Genomic DNA, 21,450 nt, shown 5'->3' with positions numbered 1-21,450 from the left:
GCAGACGCTTTTATCCAAAGCGACTTAGTCATGTGCGCATACATTTTTACGTATGGGTGGTCCCGGGGATCGAACGCACTACCCTGGCGTTACAAGCGCCATGCTCTACCAATTGAGCTACAGAGGACCACAACATGTTCTCACTCCAGTTGACAAGTTACCTCTTTGACCTAACCCACTAAGTTTACACAGTAAATAAAGACAGAACATAATAAATTCATTAGATAATAATTTAATATAAACACATTCAAATTCAACATACAAAAAGTGTTGAAAGACTCATCCTTGGCTCCTCTCAAATAGTCTAATCATTGTAATATATTTTTGACAAAAACAAAATTGCACATGAGAACATTTAAACTAGATGTTTGTGACTATCCTCGCCTGGAGATGTGTTTAAAGGGTCTTCCCCGCTGGTCGACTGTCTGGCAGAGAGGATATCACAGCATTCAGCAGTCTCAAAAATACATGGGACAATGATGAGGGGCCAAATATAAATACTTTTGCAGGAAGCCATTTTGAAGTCACCATGGCCGGCCCTTTAAATTTTCATGCGGTTGTTAATGTTTTTTTAATCACTTAAAACAAATAGCGAAATAAACAAGTCATTTTATCTCTTCCCTTGGGAGACACTGGAACAAAAAGTTACACATACTGTAGAAGGCAGCAGCGAGCGTCACTATTTGGGGAAAACATCCTTTAAAACACTCAGACAGACGCCCGTCAACATCCCAGTTAGGATGTCATAGTCAGTCAAAACTCTTCAACCTCGTACGTAAAGGTAAAAGGTCAAAATAAAATTAAGTGACATTACGAGAAAAGGAACATGTAAATTAAAAAGGGAAAAGCAAATACTTGTCACTTAGGTAGCAGGTCTATACTTACGTACATGATGTAAGGTGATATAACCCTGAGTGCGTGGCCCAGAGTTTGGACAGGGAGGGAGTTCATTCATTGGCTTCGGTGATGAGCGAGCAACCGTCCTGCCCACAGGCGTCTCCTGGCTGGAGAGAGTCCTACTGCGGGAGGGTCTGCCTCTAGAGTCTGCCCCCCTCTCTCTGGCTAACCTAGGCAGTGGTCTGGTCTGATTGGACTTCGATTTAATCTAGTTATTTATTTATTTTGAGGGGGGGTGATCTTCAGTGATCCTCTCCCTCCATTTTGCTCGAGCCTAAATTTAGGGGCTCACTTAGACTCACTCCCACCTCTTGACATTTGTCAACAAGTTTCCTCAGTTTATCAGTTTTACCTCCCTCCGCAGCTTCAAACAGCAGGCGCTGGAAAGGGAGAGAGAGGAGGGGGAAGGTGGGGCAGGTGAACATGCGTGCATTACCTGTTAGGTGGAACAAAAAACTAACTTTTTTTGTTGAGAAGTGTGTGTGTGCAGAGAGATAGTAACTGAGGGGGAAATTACATCTTTCCATAGGATGGCACACAGTGGAAGCTTCTGCAGGGCTTGCTGATAGAGAAGCCGGACCTACAAAAACAAACAAAAATACCGAACGCGGGAGCCACATGTCAGTTTAGCAGAGGACAAGGACAAAACAGGAGAAAGAGTGTGGAATGAGGTCAGTGGTTTTAGTAACTAGTTTAGTTTGTCTCTAATAGACCAAACTGTTACCGAGCAACAAAATCCAACCATTCCATTTTGTCCCCACCGTCAGTTGTAAGCCTTAACTGTCATACATTACATTGTGGCGAACACTGACAATAGCCTGTAGGGAAGAAATAGATTACAACAAAATGAAGGGAAGATTATGGAACAGCTGGGTCAAGGTAAATATGCAAAGCGAAACACTGAGACACAAGAGGTTGGGACAGCAGCAGAGTCATCAACAGGTTAACAGAGCAACATACATTATATAGTGTACATCCACACAACCCCCTGCTAACTTTACTGTCATATCTCCCTCCATGTCATATCCCTCTCCCTAAACTTGAACCTTCATCCATCCACTCCCTTACCAGCTGGGCTCTACAGTGCGTCCATTTTACTCGCATATGCGCCTAAATATTTTGCTGTGCGACATGGAATTTTCAATTAGGAGCACCAGTTCACCTAGAAAAAAATATATCACCCAGATGATAGTTACAATGATTATTTCACTGTACCGCAGCCAGAGTGCCACGGAGAATACACTGAGCGCAGATTCATGACCATCATGCCTGCACCATTACTAAAGAAAACGGCTTGTTACGTCAAATATTTTTCATTGTGGTCCTACATTTGTGGGCTCTTACATTTTTCAACTCCTTGTACAAAAGGTCAGCGTAGAGCCCTGACCAGTCTTTTGCGCTTCTATTTTTACTCAACCAGTCTTTCCTTCTTTCACTCGCCCGTCTCTCACTGCCCCTACTCACTTCTCTCATTTCCCCCCGCCCACCCACCCCTGCCTCCCTATAACTCACCTCGGAGCGCTCCTTGAGTTCCCTCTCCACAGCGATCGCTCTGCCGAGAAACACAGCACAAAAGCCTGTCAGCAATTCCTGCTTTTCAAGTGCAGCAGCTTTTCAAAGCTGTGATTGAAGCATGACAGAAGCCACATTTTGTCCGTGAAAAAGGGCATTGGAAAAGTGCATCAGAACAGTGAGAACCCATCTAGAAAGATATTCACCTTGTTGCCATACCAGCAGCACAAGTGCTGTTCAGCGCAGGAGAAAGTTTGGACTTACATTTTCCAGTTGGCCAGATAGTTTGGAATGCTACTGCTCAACATTCTGGCCTGGAATTTCAGATGTTCTATATTTCCGTCCTGCCATTCTTGATGCAGCAACCTATACAACAACAACAACAACAAATCTAACCTAACCGTCTGGACAGTACAGCCTAGACAACAACAAAATAAGACCGGATCAGCAGTTATAAACACTATAACCTTAACAATAGACTCCACAAACAGATAAATGCAGACATAACAACCAGTAACTAATATAACAAATAGAGATTCATCAAATTAAACAATAACATGGCACTAAAACACAGTTCCAACTTGAATATATTCTGACTCCTATCACCCTCTGTCCATGTCCAAGCAAGCAGGACTAGTTTACAACAGGTTTAGGCCTGTAGTGTTGTGAGGTGGCGTTGGGTGCTTTGGGTACCTCAGGGCCAGTTCAGCGTTGGTGGGCATGGTGTATTTTAGTCTCTCCAGGATATGGGGGTGCTGGGACTGGGGCAGACAGCTCAGGTAGTGGGACATAACCTGAGAGTGGAGAAGTTTGCAACTGCACATTTCAAATACCACAAACCAAAAAGAAAAGTGAAAACGCTAACAAAAGGATCCAACTTCATAGTCTCTTCCTGACCAACATTGGCTCTCTGGATTTATTTTAGTCATTGGGGCTCATCTGATCAGTGGTTACAGTGAAGATAACAAGTCCAGTTGTATTACCTTGTTGTGAAATCTGAAACAGCTCCAGTACTGGGCCGTGCTGAACGGAACCTCCAGCCTGGAAGGGACAGTTACTAGGCAACGCTGGACAAGTTCTGATAACATCCGGAGCTCTCGGCCGTTGGAGGGGCTCCCAGCTAGCTTACTGCTGGTAAAAAGGAGATAACTGGAGAGAACAGTAAGATGGTTAGTTAGGTCTCTGGGCCTACCCCCACCTGGACGTGTGGACATGCTAATGCTAAGGCAGCCCCTGGGTGGAGGATAGCCGCTAACCTGTGGTTGGTTAGTTGGTAAGGCCTTCTGATTGGATGCAATGTCATCCTGATGAAAGCCTGCACTCCCTCTTGGGGACCCTTTTATTGTATGTGTGCCTGTTATCATTGCTATAAGAGCTTAAGATCTGTCTTGACCCTCATCAGATGTGGCCCCTTCAGCCCATGGGACGATAGTACTATCATTATGGCGATGGTGGTGAGAGGATGAAACAGATGCATGCTAAGGAGTTGGTGTAAGACATTGTAAGACTTGACTCACTCCATCCATAGCTTGTGAAGGACATCTAGCTGCATTACGGCTCCCAGGGCTCTCTCGAAGGCATCAATCGCCTCCCCAACATTACCGTGCACCCACTGCCACAGACTGCAAAACAAGACACCAGAAAACATAACACTGTCTCGAACTGTATGAAATGACTTATGATCAGGAAGCCCAACTGTCTTCATGTTTTATTGCATTTATAAATGAATTAATAACCGTTAATAACCCTTTATAAAAGGTAACCTTATTGTAAACTGTTACCGGTAAATGTTAACGATGGTGCATTGAACTGCCATATATGAATAAGAACTGGGTTTATGTGTAGTGCAGGGTCAGCCGGCATATCACAGCACAGTACAGCACAATACTTACCAGTGGACGAGGTTCAGGTAAGGCTTATGGTGACTAAGCTGCCCTTGAAGTTGCTTTTTGATAACTGGGCGTCTTAGGATGTCTTCCGTTGGAATACCAAGGATGTACCTTGAAAATAAATGGAGATTGCATTAATTCAAGGAACATTTAACCATATACCAATCTACAAAAGGAAGCAACTTCGTTTACAAAAAGTTATTTTTTTTTTTTACATTTTAGGAGTTAGGACATTCATTCCTGCTTAAGTTCTAGGAGAAAATGTCCTACCGTAGTACATCCACAGGTTTCTGTTCACTTCTCTCCCCATCACAGAAAGATAGGACAAACTCCCGGAACAGAGGAGTGATGCAACTGGACTTCTCCTGTTCAGACATATACAGTGCCTTCAGAAAGTATTCACACCCTTGACTTTTTCCACATTTTGTTGTTACAGCCTGAATTTAAAATTGATTCAATTGAGATTGTGCCACTGGCCTACACACAATACCACATAATGTCAAAGTGGAATTATGTTTACAAATGTTTACAAATTAATTCCAAATGAAAAGCTGAAATGTCTTGATTCAGATATTCAACCCCTTTGTTATGACAAGCCTAAATAAGTTCAGGAGGAAAAGAATGCTTAACAAGTCACATAAGTTGCATGGACTCACTGTGTGTAATAATAGTGTTTAACATGATTTTTGAATGACTACTGCATCTCTGTACCCCACACATACAATTATCTCTAAGGTTCCTCAGTAGAGCAGTGCATTTCAAACACAGATTCAACCACAAAGGGAGGTTTTCCAATGCCTCGCAAAGGGCACCTATTGGTAGATGGATTTTTTAAAAAGCAGACGTCGAATACCCCTTTGAGCATGGTGAAGTAATTATGTACACTTTGGATGGTGTATCAATACACCCAGTTACTACAAAGATACAGGCAAACTTCTTAACTCAGTTGCCGGAGAGGAAGGAAACCGATCAGGGATTTTACCATGAGGCCAATGGTGACTTTCAAACAGTTAGAGTTAATGGCTGTAGTAGGAGAAAACTGAGGATGTAAACTACAACATTGTAGTTACTCCACAATACTAACCTAAATGACAGAGTGAAAATAAAAAAATATGTCAAAACATGCATCCTGTTTGCAATAAGGCACTAAAGTAAAACTGCAAAAAATTTAACAGAAATTAACTATGTCCTGAAGAAAAACCACTTCATATTTTCAAGCATGGTGGTGGCAGCATCATGTTATGTCATCAGCAAGGTCTAGGGAGTTTTTTGGGGATAAAAATAAACAGAATAGAGCTAAGCACAGGCAAAATCCTAGAGGAAAACCTGGTTCAGTCTGCTTTCCAACAGACACTGGGAGACAAATTCACCTTTCAGCAGGACAATAATCTAAAACACAAGGTCAAAAATATACTGGAGTTGCTTACCAAGACGACATTGAATATTCCTGAGTGGCCTAGTTACAGTTGACTTCAATCGTCTTGAAAATCTATGGCAAGTCTTGAAAATGGCTGTCTAGCAATGATAAACAACCAACTTGACAAAGCTTGAAAAATAAATGTGCAAATATTGTACAATCCAGGTCTGCAAAGCTCTTAGAGACTTACCCAGAAAGACTCACAGCTGTAATCGCTGCCAAAGGTGATTGTAACATGTATTGACTCAGCGGTGTGAAAACATATGTAAATGTAAAATAGCTAGGTCATGAAACTATGTGTACAAGCAACTTGAAAGAGACACATCCTGTTAAGAATCTTAGTGCAAAAAACACAAAATGATGTTGCTACATGTAAATTGACTTTCTTAAAATTGCCCCCGTGAGGATATATAACATTTGAAATGACCAGGAGTGCCACCCAGACCACTGACAGCCAGACTGACCTGTGCCATAAGGAATTTGCAAGTGTGGTAGAAGACCTCTGCGTTGTGTGGACACTGGGACAGAGACCGTAGCCACACCCAGACACCCTGCTCACAGTCCCCCTTCCCCACGTAGAGCCCTGACAGGGCATCTAAAAGGACACAGGACTGCGGGCACAGCGCCAACAGGGACTCGCACAGCTCCAGGCCTGCATCGTACCTACGGGGTGCAAGTCAGTTTTACGTTAAGACTAGCTGTAGCTAGTGAATGACACACCCACCAAACCACACACATTAAGACCTTTCTTGTCCAATCACAAAAGTAGGACGGGGCAATATGGCCAAAATGTCATAATATTTTATCATTTGTGACGGTATGGCAGTATTTGACAATATGATGTTTTTGAATAATAAAAGTTCTAAATATTTATGAGTAGTTCGTGAACCTAGGGTGGCAACACATACTATATATACACAAAAGTATGTGGACACCTTCAAATTAGTCGATTCGGCTATTTCAGCCACACTCGTTGCGGACAGGTGTATAAAATCAAGCACACCGCCATGCAATCTCCATAGACAAACATTGGCAGTAGAATGGCCTTACTGAAGAGCTCAGTGACTTTCAACGTGGCACCGTCATAGGATGCCACCTTTCCATATTTCTGCCCTGCTAAAGCTGCCCCCGTCAACTCTAAGTGCTGTTATTGTGAAGTGGAAACGTCTTGGAGCAACAAAGGCTCAGCCCCAAGTGGTAGGCCACACAAGCTCACAGAACGGGACCGCCAAGCGCTAAAGCGCGTAAAAATCGTCTGTCCTCGTTGCAACTCTAACTTAAAGTTCCAAACTGCCTCTGGAAGCAACATCAGCACAATAACTGTTCGTCAGGAGCTTCATAAAAAGGGTTTCCATGGCTGAGCAGCCGCACACAAGCCTAAGATCACCATGCGCAATGCCAAGCGTCGGCATGAGTGATGTAAAGCTCGCCGCCAATAGACTCTGGAGCAGTGGAAACTCATTCTCTGGAGGGATGAATCACGCTTCACCATCTGGCAGTCCGACGGACGAATCTGGGTTTGGCGGATGCCAGGAGAACGCTACCCGCCCGAATGCATAGTGCCAACTGTAAAGTTTGGTGAAGGAGGAATAATGGTCTGGTGCTGTTTTTCATGGTTCGGGCTAGGCCTGACAATGCCCCCGTGCACAAAGCGAGGTCCATACAGAAATGGTTTGTCGAGATCAGTGTGGAAGAACTTGACAGGCCTGCACAGAGCCCTGACCTCAACCCCATCGAACACCTTTGGGATGAATTGGAACGCCGACTGCGATTAATGCCTAATTACCCAACATCAGTGCCTGACCTCACTAATACTCTTGTGGCTGAATGAAAGTAAGTCCCCGCAGCAATGTTCCAACATCTAGTGGAAACCCAGCGTCGTCCAGGGTAGGGGAGGGAATGGCCAGCAGGGATGTAGCTCAGTTGGTAGAGCATGGCGTTTGCTGTAAGTCGCTCTGGATAAGAGCGTCTGCTAAATGACTAAAATGTAAATCCTTCCCAGAAGAGTGGAGGCTGTTACAGCAGCAAAGGGGGTACCAACTACATATTAATGCCCATGATTTTGGAATGAGATGTTCGACGAGCAGGTGTCCACATACTTTTGGTCATCTAGTGTACATTATAAGGGATTTCAATGGGGCCTTCTCCATTCTGATCGTTTTATACTGTTCAATCCAACTTATACCAAGTGCTCGAGCAATTCCACTCTTCTTGACTGACAGGGGGAAGGGCTTGGTGTGACAGAGTGGCATGAAGGAGGAGAGAGATGACCCAAGTGGCAAACGCGTAAACTATACTAAACAAAAATATAAAACGCAACATGTTTCATGAGCTGAAATAAAAGATCCAAGAAATGTTCCATATGCACAAAAAGCTTATTTTGCTCAGATTTTGTGCACAAATTTGTTTACATCCCTGTTAGTGAGCATTTCTCCTTTGCCAAGATAATACACCTGAAAGGTTTGGCATAACAAGAAGCTGATTAAACAGCACGATCATTACAGGTGCACCTTGTGCTGGGGACAATAAGGCCACTCTAAAATGTGCAGTTTTGTCACAACACAATGTCACAGATGTCTGAGGGAGCGTGCAATTGGCATGCTGACGGCAGGAATGTCCACCAGAGTTGTTGCCAGAGAATTGAATGTTAATTTCTCTACCATAAGCCGCCTCCGTCATTTTAGAGAATTTGGCAGTATGTTTAACCGGCCTCACAACCGCAGACCACGTGTAACCACGCCAGCTCAGGACCTCCACATTTGGCTTCATTGTCTGAGACTAGCCACCCAGACAGCTGATGAAACGGTCTGTAATAAAGCCCTTTTGTGGGGAAAAATTCATTCTGATTGGGTTGGCCTGTGCCCTCCCAGGCCCACCCATGGCTGCACCCCTGCCCAGTCATGTGAAATCCATAGATTAGGGGCTAGTTAACTTATTTCAATTGAGTAATTTCCTTATATGAACTGTAACTCGTTGAAATTGTTTCATGTTGAATTATATTTGTGTTCGGTATATAAAAAAAAAGTCAATTAAAATGCGCCGGAGTTACGTAGCACATTTAACAAACCAAACATTGAAATACCATTATACAAGGTAAAGTAAAAACCCAAACCGGTCCGTGTATCAATACCGGTATATAGTAAAATACGGTTTACCGCCCAGTGCAACACACAAGACAGATTTTATTGGGGGCCACACACACACCCCTAGCTAGCAGAATGTCAGTGTTGAGCTCACTTTCCCAGCAGGCTGTAGCAGGTGATGAGGTTTGTGTATAGAGGCAGACAGGCCAGGGTTCTCTCACTGGGAGGCAGAGTCTGGTCTGTGCACTGACGTACTGCATCTAGCATTGAAAAAACAAGTATGAAATCAATGCCCCTCTCAGCTGTAAACTACATTTACATCAATAATGTGGCAGTAATTGTAGAAACATTTAAGAAGTGACTGAGTGGAAATAGTCGAACTGGAAGCGTAAAATTTTTATGCGTGCAAATAAACAACATTTACCATGAGTAAGTGTGGAAAAAGTGAACATTTATAGATTGTGGGAAAAAGCTAAGTAGGAGACCTGTAAAAAGCATGGACAGTTCCCTTGTGAGTCGTTGAACCCTGTGGCGATGGTGAAGGCTCACCTTCGAACACAGCGATAAGTGTATCAGGCTCGGTGCGGACGTCGAGCGGCATTCTCCAGGGGAGGGCGAAGGCCTCGGTGCTTACCACCCGGGAGGGGTTGGAGTTGGCTGGGTCATACAGGCTGGCCGGCAGGCGGTCAAACTCTGTCAGGTGGATGAAGGACAGCCAGACCAGGCAGCGGTCACTCACGGTCAGGTGGTCAGCAATGCACTGCTCAGTGACTGACTTCAAGGCATTCTGGAATGAACAGGGATGCCATTGAGGTTATTGATTGTCCTCGAGCATCTTGTGTATTTTGTGTAGCAGTAGCTAATCCAAGAGCTATGAATCGGTTTGGCCTGATGGTGGAAACAAGATGCCATGACTTGGACCCCAGGAAATTGATGTGTGCAGCTATATTGGTGAAGCTCAAGGTTCTTTTTTTTTACAGTTCCTTACCTGTAGGATGGCCAGGGCATTCTGTATCCGGCCTGTGAACACGCTGAGTTGGACCCTGTAGAGTAGAGTCTCCAGCAGCTGGAAGGATAGCCTCTCAGAGCGTCCACTAGTCCAAGAACAGTCTAGTAGGTACTTCAGCAGACGACCACACACGAAGTCCTTCCCCTCAAACGAGCTCTCCATGGTTAGGTACTGGGGGAGGGGGGAGTTACATTCTATTTCACATAGTTAGGGGAAAAGGGCAGTGTGTACTTCACTCTCCAACAACATTAAGTGCTGGAAGGAAATAAAAACCAGCAGGACTGCAGAACCAGAGAGCCTGAGTTGTGCACCCTGCCCTTATCTAGGGCTAAACTAGTAGTAGGTATGTAGACTGTAGAGCAGTGGTCACCAATCTTTTCTGAGTCAAGATCACGTTCGCAGTCAAAAAGCAAGCAGAGATCTACCGCTCAATTATTTATTTTTTTACACGACATCGAAAATTTAACATTAACCTAATAAAAACAGATCTGTAGGAATAAGGTTTGCCACTAGGCCTAATACATTATAACAGCATATTGGCTATATGCTTGGCCTACCAATATTGTTCTTCTCAGACCAGATTATATTTCAAAACTCGAGCTTTGATAACAAAATAGATCAGTTGGTGTAGCACTTGCAAGGCACAGCTGAGCATAAATGTAAATCATTTGCAAATAATTCCCTTTATTTTTCTACTGATGGTACCTGCATATGATGGTCATGGTGCTTTCAAGACAACTGGGAACTCTGAAAAAACAAGGTCAAATCATGACGCCAGTAATCTTCAGGTCGGAGCTCTAGAAACATGCCCGATCAAAACGATTTTCCCGAGTCGGACCTCATTATTTTCCAAGTTCTCAGTACTGAACACGGCATTAGTCTCAGCGGAGGGGGGGAGAGAGCAGCAGAGGGTCCACCTCTTACGGTCCCTTCCTTTTCTCCGGTGAAACCGACCAAAGAGGGGACACCGTCTTCCACCTGATGGCGAAAGTCAAGTCGCACCGCATCTGCCTCACGCACAAATTAATGTTGTTCCTATGACCAGAGAAAGTGAAATAGGCCTACTCCTCAATATTAAAATAGACACGACGAGCTGCTAATAATAATACTAATAATAAAAATGCAGGGCTATAGACACACTTGGCTACTCATTCATTGCAGCTGCAGTGGAAGCAGATAGAAGCACGTTTTATGTTCTGTAATAGTGTTGAATAAAAAGTTGACAATACTGAATAAAACTTAGACATGAACTCATAAAAACAGCAGCTCTTTGCCATATTCTTTTACAGTCTCTGGTCATGGTTTTAAAAGTTATGAAATCTCACGTAGGCTAGTATCAAACTTTGCTGTGGCCGGGGTAGTAGAAGCTGTAGGTAGGCACAGCGATTTCAGCTATCCGATTGGCCAGCGCAGTAGGCGCACTCGATTTGGTCTGCCGGGTAGGCAGAGTTTGACTTTTCAGACAAATAAAATAGTTCAAAAGGGAACTCACGCCTACCCGGTACGCAGGGCTTCTGAGTCAAGTGCACCCACCGCCAATAACGCAACACGGAAGAACAAAAAAATTACCGCAAGCCGTTATGCTTTTATCGTTGGCTTTTCTACAGAAATGTTTGGTGATCGACTAGGAATGCCTAGAAGATCGACCGGTTGGTGACCACTGCTGTAGAGGGTAGGTTGGACATGAAAACTTACACTCCACCAGACTTGGTAGTCGGGGGCGTGTTCCACAGCCATCTCACACATCTCCTGCACCTCGTCCCTCTTCCCTCGGCGGGAGAACAGAGACAGGTAGTGGCACCAGATCTCTGGGTTGTCCCGGTTGTCTTCCAGGGCACGAGACAGCGTGTTCAACGCAGCGTCCAGGCATTCAGCCGCTGAGCTACAGGGAAGCAACACGATACAATTCTTATATCACGTTATATTACAACAAATATACAGTATAATACATATCCAATCTGATACAAATGTATCACCCCAAAAAAGTACTATTTCACAGCAGATCCAGATTTGAGTATGACTTGAGTAGAGGGTCATATATATATATATATATATATATACACACAGTGGGGAGAACAAGTATTTGATACACTGCCGATTTTGCAGGTTTTCCTACTTACAATGCATGTAGAGGTCTGTAATTTTTTATCAAAGGTACACTTCAACTGTGAGAGACGGAATCTAAAAGAAATATCCAGAAAATCACATTGTATGATTTTTAAGTAATTCATTTGCATTTTATTGCATGACATTAGTATTTGATCACCTACCAACCAGTAAGAATCCGGCTCTCACAGACCTGTTCGTTTTTCTTTAAGAAGCCCTCCTGTTCTCCACTCATTACCTGTATTAACTGCACCTGTTTGAACTCGTTACCTGTATAAAAGACACCTGTCCACACACTCAATCAAACAGACTCCAACCTCTCCACAATGGCCAAGACCAGAGAGCTGTGTAAGGACATCAGGGATAAAATTGTATAGGCTGGGATGGGCTACAGGACAATAGGCAAGCAGCTTGGTGAGAAGGCAACAACTGTTGGCGCAATTATTAGAAAATGGAAGAAGTTCAATATGACGGTCAATCACCCTCGGTCTGGGGCTCCATGCAAGATCTCACCTCGTGGGGCATCAATGATCATGCGGAAGGTGAGGGATCAGCCCAGAACTACACGGCAGGACCTGGTCAATGACCTGAAGAGAGCTGGGACCACAGTCTCAAAGAAAACCATTAGTAACACACTACGGCGTCATGGATTAAAATCCTGCAGCGCACGCAAGGTCCCCCTGCTCAAGCCAGCGCATGTCCAGGCCCGTCTGAAGTTTGCCAATGACCATCTGGATGATCCAGAGGAGGAATGGGAGAAGGTCATGTGGTCTGATGAGACAAAAATAGAGCTTTTTGGTCTAAACTCCACTCGCCGTGTTTGGAGGAAGAAGAAGGATGAGTACAACCCCAAGAACACCATCCCAACCGTGAAGCATGGAGGTGGAAACATCATTCTTTGGGGATGCTTTTCTGCAAAGGGGACAGGACGACTGCACCGTATTGAGGGGAGGATGGATGGGGCCATGCATCGCAAGATCTTGGCCACCAACCTCCTTCCCTCAGTAAGAGCATTGAAGATGGGTCGTGGCTGGGTCTTCCAGCATGACAACGACCCGAAACACACAGCCAGGGCAACTAAGGAGTGGCTCCGTAAGGAGCATCTCAAGGTCCTGGAGTAGCCTAGCCAGTCTCCAGACCTGAAACCAATAGAAAATCTTTGGAGGGAGCTGAAAGTCCGTATTGCCCAGAGACAGCCCTGAAACCTGAAGGATCTGGAGAAGGTCTGTATGGAGGAGTGGGCCAAAATCCCTGCTGCAGTGTGTGCAAACCTGGTCAAGACCTACAGGAAACGTATGATCTCTGTAATTGCAAACAAAGGTTTCTGTACCAAATATTAAGTTCTGCTTTTCTGATGTATCAAATACTTATGTCATGCAATAAAATGCAAATTAATTACTTAAAAATCATACAATGTGATTTTCTGGATTTTTGTTTTAGATTCCGCCTCTCACAGTTGAAGTGTACCTATGATAAAAATGACAGACCTCTACATGCTTTGTAAGTAGGGAAACCTGCAAAATCGGCAGTGTATCAAATACTTGTTCTCCCCACTGTATATATATATATATATATATATATATATATATATATATATATATATATATAGATCTTTCAGGCCGAGGTACTTACGTTTCTTTCTGGCTGAGGTATTTACTTACGTTTCTTTCTGGCTGAGGTATTTGAAGGCCAGTTTGATCCAGAGCTGTGCGTCGCGGGGGCTCTCCAGGACACTGGTCTCCAGGTTAGATATGTCGTCAGTCTCACTAATGAAATAACGCTTGTCGTCTGGGGTCACACACACGTCCATGGCAGCAGACAAACTCCTCTTGGAACAACCGTCTATGACAAGGAAAGAAACCAACAAACAGCAGAGGATAAAGGTCAAATCTCCAGGAGAAAAACGAACAGTTGTGATCTGCACAATTGAAGAGAAGCAATTGTTGTGTTAGTGCAGCTTCCATCATTTGCACTGCGCTTCAGATCAGTTGTAATTCTGCTCGTCCATTGTGGTTGGGAGATGAACCTACAGACTGACTCACCGTATTTGACCGGACCAGGGTTGGCGTCTGCACTTTCATCCCCGCTGTCGTCCCCTGCGTTTGGGCTGGCCTGGCGAGTGGGCTGAGGCCTCCACCTCCTGAGATCCTTACATGTGGTAAAGGGAGGGACTAGACAAAACACAAGAGAGACTAGAGTCAGAATGCTTCTATTGTTGAGTAGGTTCCTTAAATACTCAACATATTGTTGAGTGAATAGGAGATATAAGGAAGGACATCTCACCATGTCTTTTGCTTTCATTCACTTTGCTCAAGAGTAGGACGGCCTTCTGGTCCATTCCCATGCAACCCTTGTTTGTCCCAAAGAGCTTTTTGATATACTCTTCTGAAAATAGGACACAAGCAACATTGTCACAACTGACATTGTCAGTGAACGCTTCAAACATGTATTTAACATGGAATAAGAGGTTAAAGATAAAACATATGTGCATTAATCAGTCGCCAGTCCATAACTTCTAAGCTCAATGGCATTTCAATATTGCCAGGTGGCAGTGTGGTTCTGTTACCTGTGGCAACACTGATGTCATCAGTAGTACTGCTCTCCGAGCAGCCAATCAGGGCCAGGTTGTACGACAGGATATCATGGAAAAGCTGGTTTCCACCAAAAGTGCAGTTTCTCATATGCTGCCTAGAAACATAGACCAGGAGAAACCAACATTAGATCACCCAAAAGACAAGGAGATGGGGTGATTATAATGAAACAGAAATGAGTATAGATTCACATGCATGTTTACACAAACACACTAAGAGGACTGACTTACCACTTGCAGTCATCGTCATTGCATGTGCCTGTGAGGTCGAAGCGACAGAAACACTTTTTGGGCGCTACAACGTTGCTGTAAGACACAGAACTGAGTGATAACTTCTCCTTGGTCCGAAAGTATGGACTGAACCTGAAGAAAGGCAAATCGAGAAGAGGAAAAGGTGAGAGGTTCTTATTGATGGCAGGATGTTGTCATTCTTGGCACTAGTAATGTACAATTGGGAGATGGCCTAGCAATGAAGTAACCACCTACCTGTAAGACTTGAAGACCAGGAGAGGGCTGCGATATTGTCCGAACGGGACAGGCTTTAGCTCAGCACGGCTTGACTGGGCAGCCATTATGTCTACATCCACCTCTATCACCTGAACATGAAAACATGTCAGTCTTACCATGGAGAACGAATAGAAAACAGTTCCAAAACAGGACATGTGTGTTGTATGCTAGTCCAGAAACGGTACATAACCAACTAAGTAGCATTTAAACCACAACAAAAGGCTATTTGAATTCAGTGCGTGTAGGTTCCAGTTATATTATGCTTTACCTTCCCAGCTGGAGTTCTCTCCACAGTGCCACCTAGCACCCGTAGTTCCCCCAGCAGCAGCTCTCCCAGGTTGGCCTGCTGCTTGTCCATCCTCTGCAGGGCCTCCACCTCCAGCCCTAGGAACAGCTCCCCAGGCCCAGCGGCCTTAACCTTGGCTGACTTGGCTGGACAACCCTTGACCAGCCCAGTCCCACCAGGATCCAGTTTAGGCTTGGTGGGGGCGCCTGTCTCTCTGAAAGAGCGTCTGCGAACACTCCGGGCCGAGGCGGAGGGCGTGGCTGCAGCGGCGGGTTCCATGTCGCTGTCCTCCGTCTCAGTGATGTCCTCATTGCTGACCAGTGTGAGTTTATCCTGGGTGAGGTCGTGCAGGGAGGGCTGGGGCAGGGGGAAGGGGCTGGTGGGGGGGGCGCTGGGCTGGCGAGCCCTGGGGAGAGGGGTGGAGGTGGCCTGGGGTGGCGGGGGTTCGGGGACGGCTCCTCGGTTGTGGAGGGCCTGTGCCTCCTTCAGTTTCTGGATCTTTAGGGCGTACTCTGACTCTAGCAGCTGCAGACGCTGCTTCTGGGCCAGGAGGTCGGCGAAGTGGCGTTCAGTGCCGCGGGGAGCGACGGAGACTTCCACACGCAGACGCTTCACAGGCTGTGGAATGGAGGCAGGGCAGAGAGACTTTAGAGAACTCTGGCCTTTACTTATGGCTGGGTCGTGTGCAGTTGAAAGGAAATGGGAGAAGACATTGCGAAACAGAGGTGGTGTTACAAGTCCAATAACACAGACATTTTCCACTTCAAAGCAATTTACGATGTTGTGCCCTACTGGACAAGGCCTTGTTGAACACATGTATATGTTCTTTCAAACAACAAGTACAGGCTCCGGAATAGTATAGTGTGGGTCGGTACGTTGTGGTGCTCACCGAGGGGTGGCTGACTTCCGTGCGTCGTTTCTGACCCCCTGGCTCTCTGCACCACAACGTACCGACTGGGCTTGAACCAGCTCCTTCTGTAGCTTCAAGCTGTGGTTCTTCTTCACTGACACACGGAGCTGAACACGATGAATCTATAGGGTTTGAACATACATGGAGTACACAAAACATTAAGAACACCTGCTCTTTCCATGACAGACTGACCAGGTGAATCCAGGTGAAAGCTATCATCCCTTATTGATGTCACTTGTTAAATCCACTTCAAAATCAGTGTAGATGAAGGGGAGGAGACTGGTTAAAGAAGGATTTTTAAGCCTTGAGACAATTGAGACATGGATTGTGTGTGTGTGCCATTCAGAGAGTGAATGGGCAAGACAAAATATTGACAGTGCCTTCGGAAAGTATTCAGACCCCTGGACTTTTTCCACATTGTTAGGTTACAGCCTTATTCTAAAATTGATTAAATCCCCCCCCCCCCCCCCCCCCCCCCCCCCAAATCTACACACACACACACACAATACCCCATAATGACAAAGCAAAAACAGGTTTTTAGAAATGTTTGCTAATTTATAAAAATATAGAATTATCATATTTACATAAGTATTCAGACCCTTTAATCAGTACTTTGTTGAAGCACCTTTGGCAGCGATTACAGCCTCGATTCTTCTTGGGTATGAAGCTACAAGCTTGTCACACCTGTATTTGGGGAGTTTCTCCCTTTCCTCTCTGCAGATCCTCTCAAGCTCTGTCAGGTTTGATGGGGAGCGTCTCTGCACAGCTATTTTCAGGTCTCTCCAGAGCTGTTCGATCGGGTTCAAGTCCAGGCTCTGGCTGGGCCACTCAAGGACATTCAGAGACCTGTCCCGAAGCCACTTCTGCGTTGTCTTAGCTGTGTGCTTAGGGTCGTTGTCCTGTTGGAAGGTGAACCACCGATCTGGAGCAGGTTTTCATCAAGGATCTCTATACTTTGCTCTGTTCATCTTTGCCTCGATCCTGACTATTCTCCCAGTCCCTACCACTGAAAAACATCCCCACAGCATGATGCTGCCACCACTATGCTTCACCGTAGGAATGGTGCCAGGTTTGCTCCAAACGTAACGAGTTCAATCTTGGTTTCATCAGACCGTAGAATCTTGTTTCTCATGGTCTGAGAGTCTTTAGGTGCCTTTTGGCCAACTCCAAGCGGGCTGTCATGTGCCTTTTACAGAGGGGTGGCTTCCGTCTGGCCACTACCATAAAGGCCTGATTGGTGGAGTGCTGCAGAGATGGTTGTCCTTCTGGAAGAGCTCTGTCAGAGTGACCATCGGGTTCTTGGTCACCTCCCGACCAAGGCCCTTCTCCCCCGATTGCTCGGTTTGGACGGGCAGCCAGCTCTAGGAAGAGTCTTGGTGGTTCCAAACTTCTTCCATTTAAGAATGATGTAGGCCACTGCGTTCTTGGGGACCTTCAATGCTGCAGACATTTTTTGGTACCCTTCCCCAGATCTGTGCCTCGACATAATCATGCCTCGGAGCTCTACGGACAATTCCTTCGACCTCATGGCTTGGTTTTTGCTCTGACATGCACTGTCAACTGTGGGACCTTATATAGAGAGGTGTGTCCCTTTCCAAATCATGTCTAAGCAATTGAATGTACAGATGGACTCAACCTGTTCTCGCTTTGTCATTATGGGGTATTGTGTGTAGATTGCAGAGGATTTTTATTTATTTAATCCATTTTAGAATAAGGCTGTAACGTAACAAAATGTGGAAAAAGTCAAGGGGTCTGAATACTTTCCGAAGGCACTGTAAGTGCCTTTGAACATGGTACGGTATAGGTGACGCACTGGTTCTTGACACGCACCGGTTTGAGTGTGTCAAAAACTGCAACGCTGCTGGGTTTTTCACACTCAATAGTTTCCTGTGTGTATCAAGAATGGTCCACCACCCAAAGGACATCCAGCCAACTTGACAACTGTGGGAAGCATTGGAGTCAACATGGGCCAGCATCCCTGTGGAACGCTTTCGACACCTTGTAGAGTCCATGCCCTGACGAATTGAGGCTGTTCTGAGGGCAAAAGGGGGGTGCAACTCAATATTAGGAAGGTGTTCCTAATGTTTGGTATCCTCAGTGTAAATGACAGATATGAGAGCTAAAACATAACGACAAGTATGATAACTGCAATAATACTTATTTTTTCCCCTCTCATCAGAACCTTGATTAGGAACACTAGTCACTTTAATAATGTTTACATATCTTGCACTACTCATCTCATATGTACAGTTGAAGTCGGAAGTTTACATACACATTAGCCAAATACATTTAAATCAGTGGGTCAGAAGTTTACATACACTCAATTAGTATTTGGTAGCATTTGCTTTAAATTGTTTAAATTGGGTCAAACGTTTTGGGTAGCCTTCCACAAGCTTCCCACAATAAGTTGGGTGAATTTTGGCCCATTCCTCCTGACAGAGCTGGTGTAACTGAGCCAGGTTTGTAGGCCTCCTTGCTCACACACGCCTTTTCAGTTCTGCCCACCAATTTTCTATAGGATCGAGGTTAGGGCTTTGTGATGGCCACTCCAATACCTTGACTTTGTTGTCCTTAAGCCATTTTGCCACAACTTTGGAAGTATGCTTGGGGTCATTGTCCATTTGGAAGACCCATTTGCGACCAAGCTTTAACTTCCTGACTGATGTCTTGAGATGTTGCTTCAATATATCCACATATATCAATCAATCAGAGTAACTGAGTTTATGGCAGGGTTTGCCAAACGTGGGGTCGCCTGATTTGAAAATGGGGTCGCGAGAGAACATTTTCGCTTGGTTCATAGAACCGAGGTTACATTAGTAACCTCTGGTAGCCGCTAGAGGTGGTTGTAATAACAGAGTGGTTTCTGTTTTCTTCCGACAAATGTGGCTCTATCTTTTGAATAGTTTAAGTAAGATACAAAATATTATGATCCCATCACTGAAAGATATGACTCTAAGGAACACGTATGTACGTACATACTGTTTCCCTCTACTATGCCCACAAGCTGTTAGAACCAGGCAGACAATACTAGGTACTAAATCAGACTGGGGGAAAAATAACATCTTTAATGAGTACGTTATTTTCTACAGAGAAGATCATACAACATTATTGCCTGATGACTTCCCAATACCTTTCTGATGCATTTCAGTCACTTCAAACCATACTGTCTTCACATTGAAATACTGTAAAAAATACTGTCAGACTGATTTGTAATAGACTGTCATACCCAAATTCAAAAGGTAAACATTCATTACATAACTTTTTTTACATGGTGGGGTAACTCAATAATTTAGATATAAAAATGGTGTCACGGGCCAAAAAAGTTTGGGAACCACTGATTTATGCAGTACAGTCTTTGTTAACATTATACCCCTCTCCCCCCCGCACCCCTCCCAACCACCTCCAGCCCCCCAGCCCTACCCCACCCCTCCCAACCACCTCCAGCCCCCCAGCCCTACCCCACCCCTCCCAACCACCTCCAGCCCCCCAGCCCTACCCCACCCTCCCAACCTCCTCCAGCCCCCCAGCCCTACCCCACCCCTCCCAACCACCTCCAGCCCCCCAGCCCTACCCCACCCCTCCCAACCACCTCCAGCCCCCCAGCCCTACCCCACCCCTCCCAACCACCTCCAGCCCCCCAGCCCTACCCCACCCCTCCCAACCACCTCTAGCCACCCACCCCACACAACAGAGGGGATTTGACCAGAGTGAAGGTTGGTTCGGATTTGTCCGTTTGTTTGGATAACTTACAGGAATGTAGCTAGCGTTGATGTAGTCAGAGCACAGATCATCATCCACATAGGACAGCTTCACACGGTTTGAGTCGTCTACACAACACAGGCCGTGCACAAAGACATTGAGTTGGCAATTTAGTTGTCATATTGACAAGAAAGAAATCTCTCAATCCCCTTGTCTTTTGTCTACGTATTCCAACCCACGGTGAAATCCCATGATGCATCTAACTCACAGGGAAGGATGTTGTTGTATCGGTTCTTCCCTCTGTTCTCTGGCAGTAGGGCTGTGTCCAGGGGCTGATTCCTTCCTACGTCTTTCAGGTCCTTACACAGGAAGTGACACGTTAGGGTTACCAAAGATACCCACTGCACATAAATACTGTATGCATTTCATAAAATGTCACAATCAATCTACCATTTAAAAAACGTTAAATTAAAGGAGAGGTATCAGAGCAGGAAAATAAATCTATACGTCTATATTGTTTTCTTTATTAAAGTAAAGTAAATAGGAATATTCTGACTTTATGTAAATGTACTCCAATGCTATTATATGTGATCGAGATTGCCCAACGGACAGTGAATGTGATCCAGTCTTACCTCGTACTCCTCAGACAGTAGATAATTGGAGTCAGCCTGGAGTTTGGTGTAGTGGGACTCAAAGTGCATGATCTTGATGGGGCTGCAACAGGATCAACAGATAAAAAGGTTGGAGTAAAACAGAGAGGAGCGAAAGACAAACCAAAACGAACTTACAGTAACTAATAACAAAAGCATTTAAACATACCTTGAAATACGACGGTTACTGGAAAAAAGGGAGATACATGTATTATTGGCTAAAACTCATTAATGGTCATTTCTTTGTGAGTTTTTATCATGCCAGGAAACACATTATATTTGATATATGGAACAGATAAGATCCATTAGAACTGATCGCAGACTGCTTCTCCTCTTACCCCCTGACGCCCATGTGCACTCCTGAGCTGGGCCTCTCTCTCCTCATACTCATTCGGACCACCCGCCGCTCCTGCACACTACTGTAATCACAAGTGTAGTATGTAGAATGTATGTAGAGTGTAAGATCAAGCTAGTATGCAGTGTATAGGTAGGTCAAAGTGTGTGGGTAGGTTATGTGAAGCAGGGAGGGCCAGGAACTCACACTTTGCGAGCCTTCTGTCTGCAGATGAGCAGTGCAGTGACTCCCACCACCATGGCAATGAGGAACATGCCGGCACTGATGCCCTCGATCACACCGCTCAGGGGCTCTATAAGAGGAATAAACAACCAATCAACAGTGTTTCTCATAGAGGACCAATCACTCATCAGCATTTCTCACTAACTACCAATCACACATCAGCATCATACACCATAAACCAATCAAGTATCCCACCTGCTTCTGTGACCAGGGGAAGGGACAGGTAAGTGTCTGTGTAGAGGGGCGGGGTGTATCTGCTCTGCTCCTGGTCAAAGAGCTGGGTGAACGCACGCACACTGAGCCTAGAGAGAAGAGACA

At 45.1% G+C, this 21,450-nt stretch overlaps 1 pseudogene across 1 annotated transcript; it reads right to left on the bottom strand.

Annotated features, from left to right (window-relative positions):
* Positions 1–216: 216 nt before the first annotated feature.
* Positions 217–21,430, bottom strand: LOC311125991 (zinc finger C3H1 domain-containing protein-like; annotated as a pseudogene). Its single transcript, XR_014615173.1, has 29 exons — positions 21,328–21,430; positions 21,097–21,202; positions 20,894–20,974; positions 20,725–20,742; positions 20,538–20,619; positions 20,174–20,264; positions 19,957–20,033; positions 16,186–16,328; positions 15,279–15,914; positions 14,990–15,099; positions 14,735–14,866; positions 14,480–14,601; positions 14,197–14,298; positions 13,956–14,084; positions 13,575–13,755; positions 11,503–11,689; positions 9,787–9,978; positions 9,348–9,585; positions 8,953–9,058; positions 6,180–6,378; positions 4,569–4,663; positions 4,302–4,409; positions 3,927–4,031; positions 3,393–3,558; positions 3,103–3,203; positions 2,674–2,775; positions 2,410–2,449; positions 1,415–1,477; positions 217–1,277 (listed from the first exon to the last, which is right to left on the bottom strand). The product of XR_014615173.1 is annotated as a zinc finger C3H1 domain-containing protein-like (transcript).
* Between the last annotated feature and the right edge of the window lie 20 nt (positions 21,431–21,450).

This window comes from Coregonus lavaretus (assembly GCF_964263955.1).
Source record: "Coregonus lavaretus genome assembly, contig: HAP1_SCAFFOLD_2602, whole genome shotgun sequence".
NCBI classification, from domain to species: Eukaryota; Metazoa; Chordata; class Actinopteri; order Salmoniformes; family Salmonidae; genus Coregonus; species Coregonus lavaretus.
Note: the sequence above shows the minus strand (reverse complement) of the source record. Positions and strands in the feature narration are given on the sequence as shown.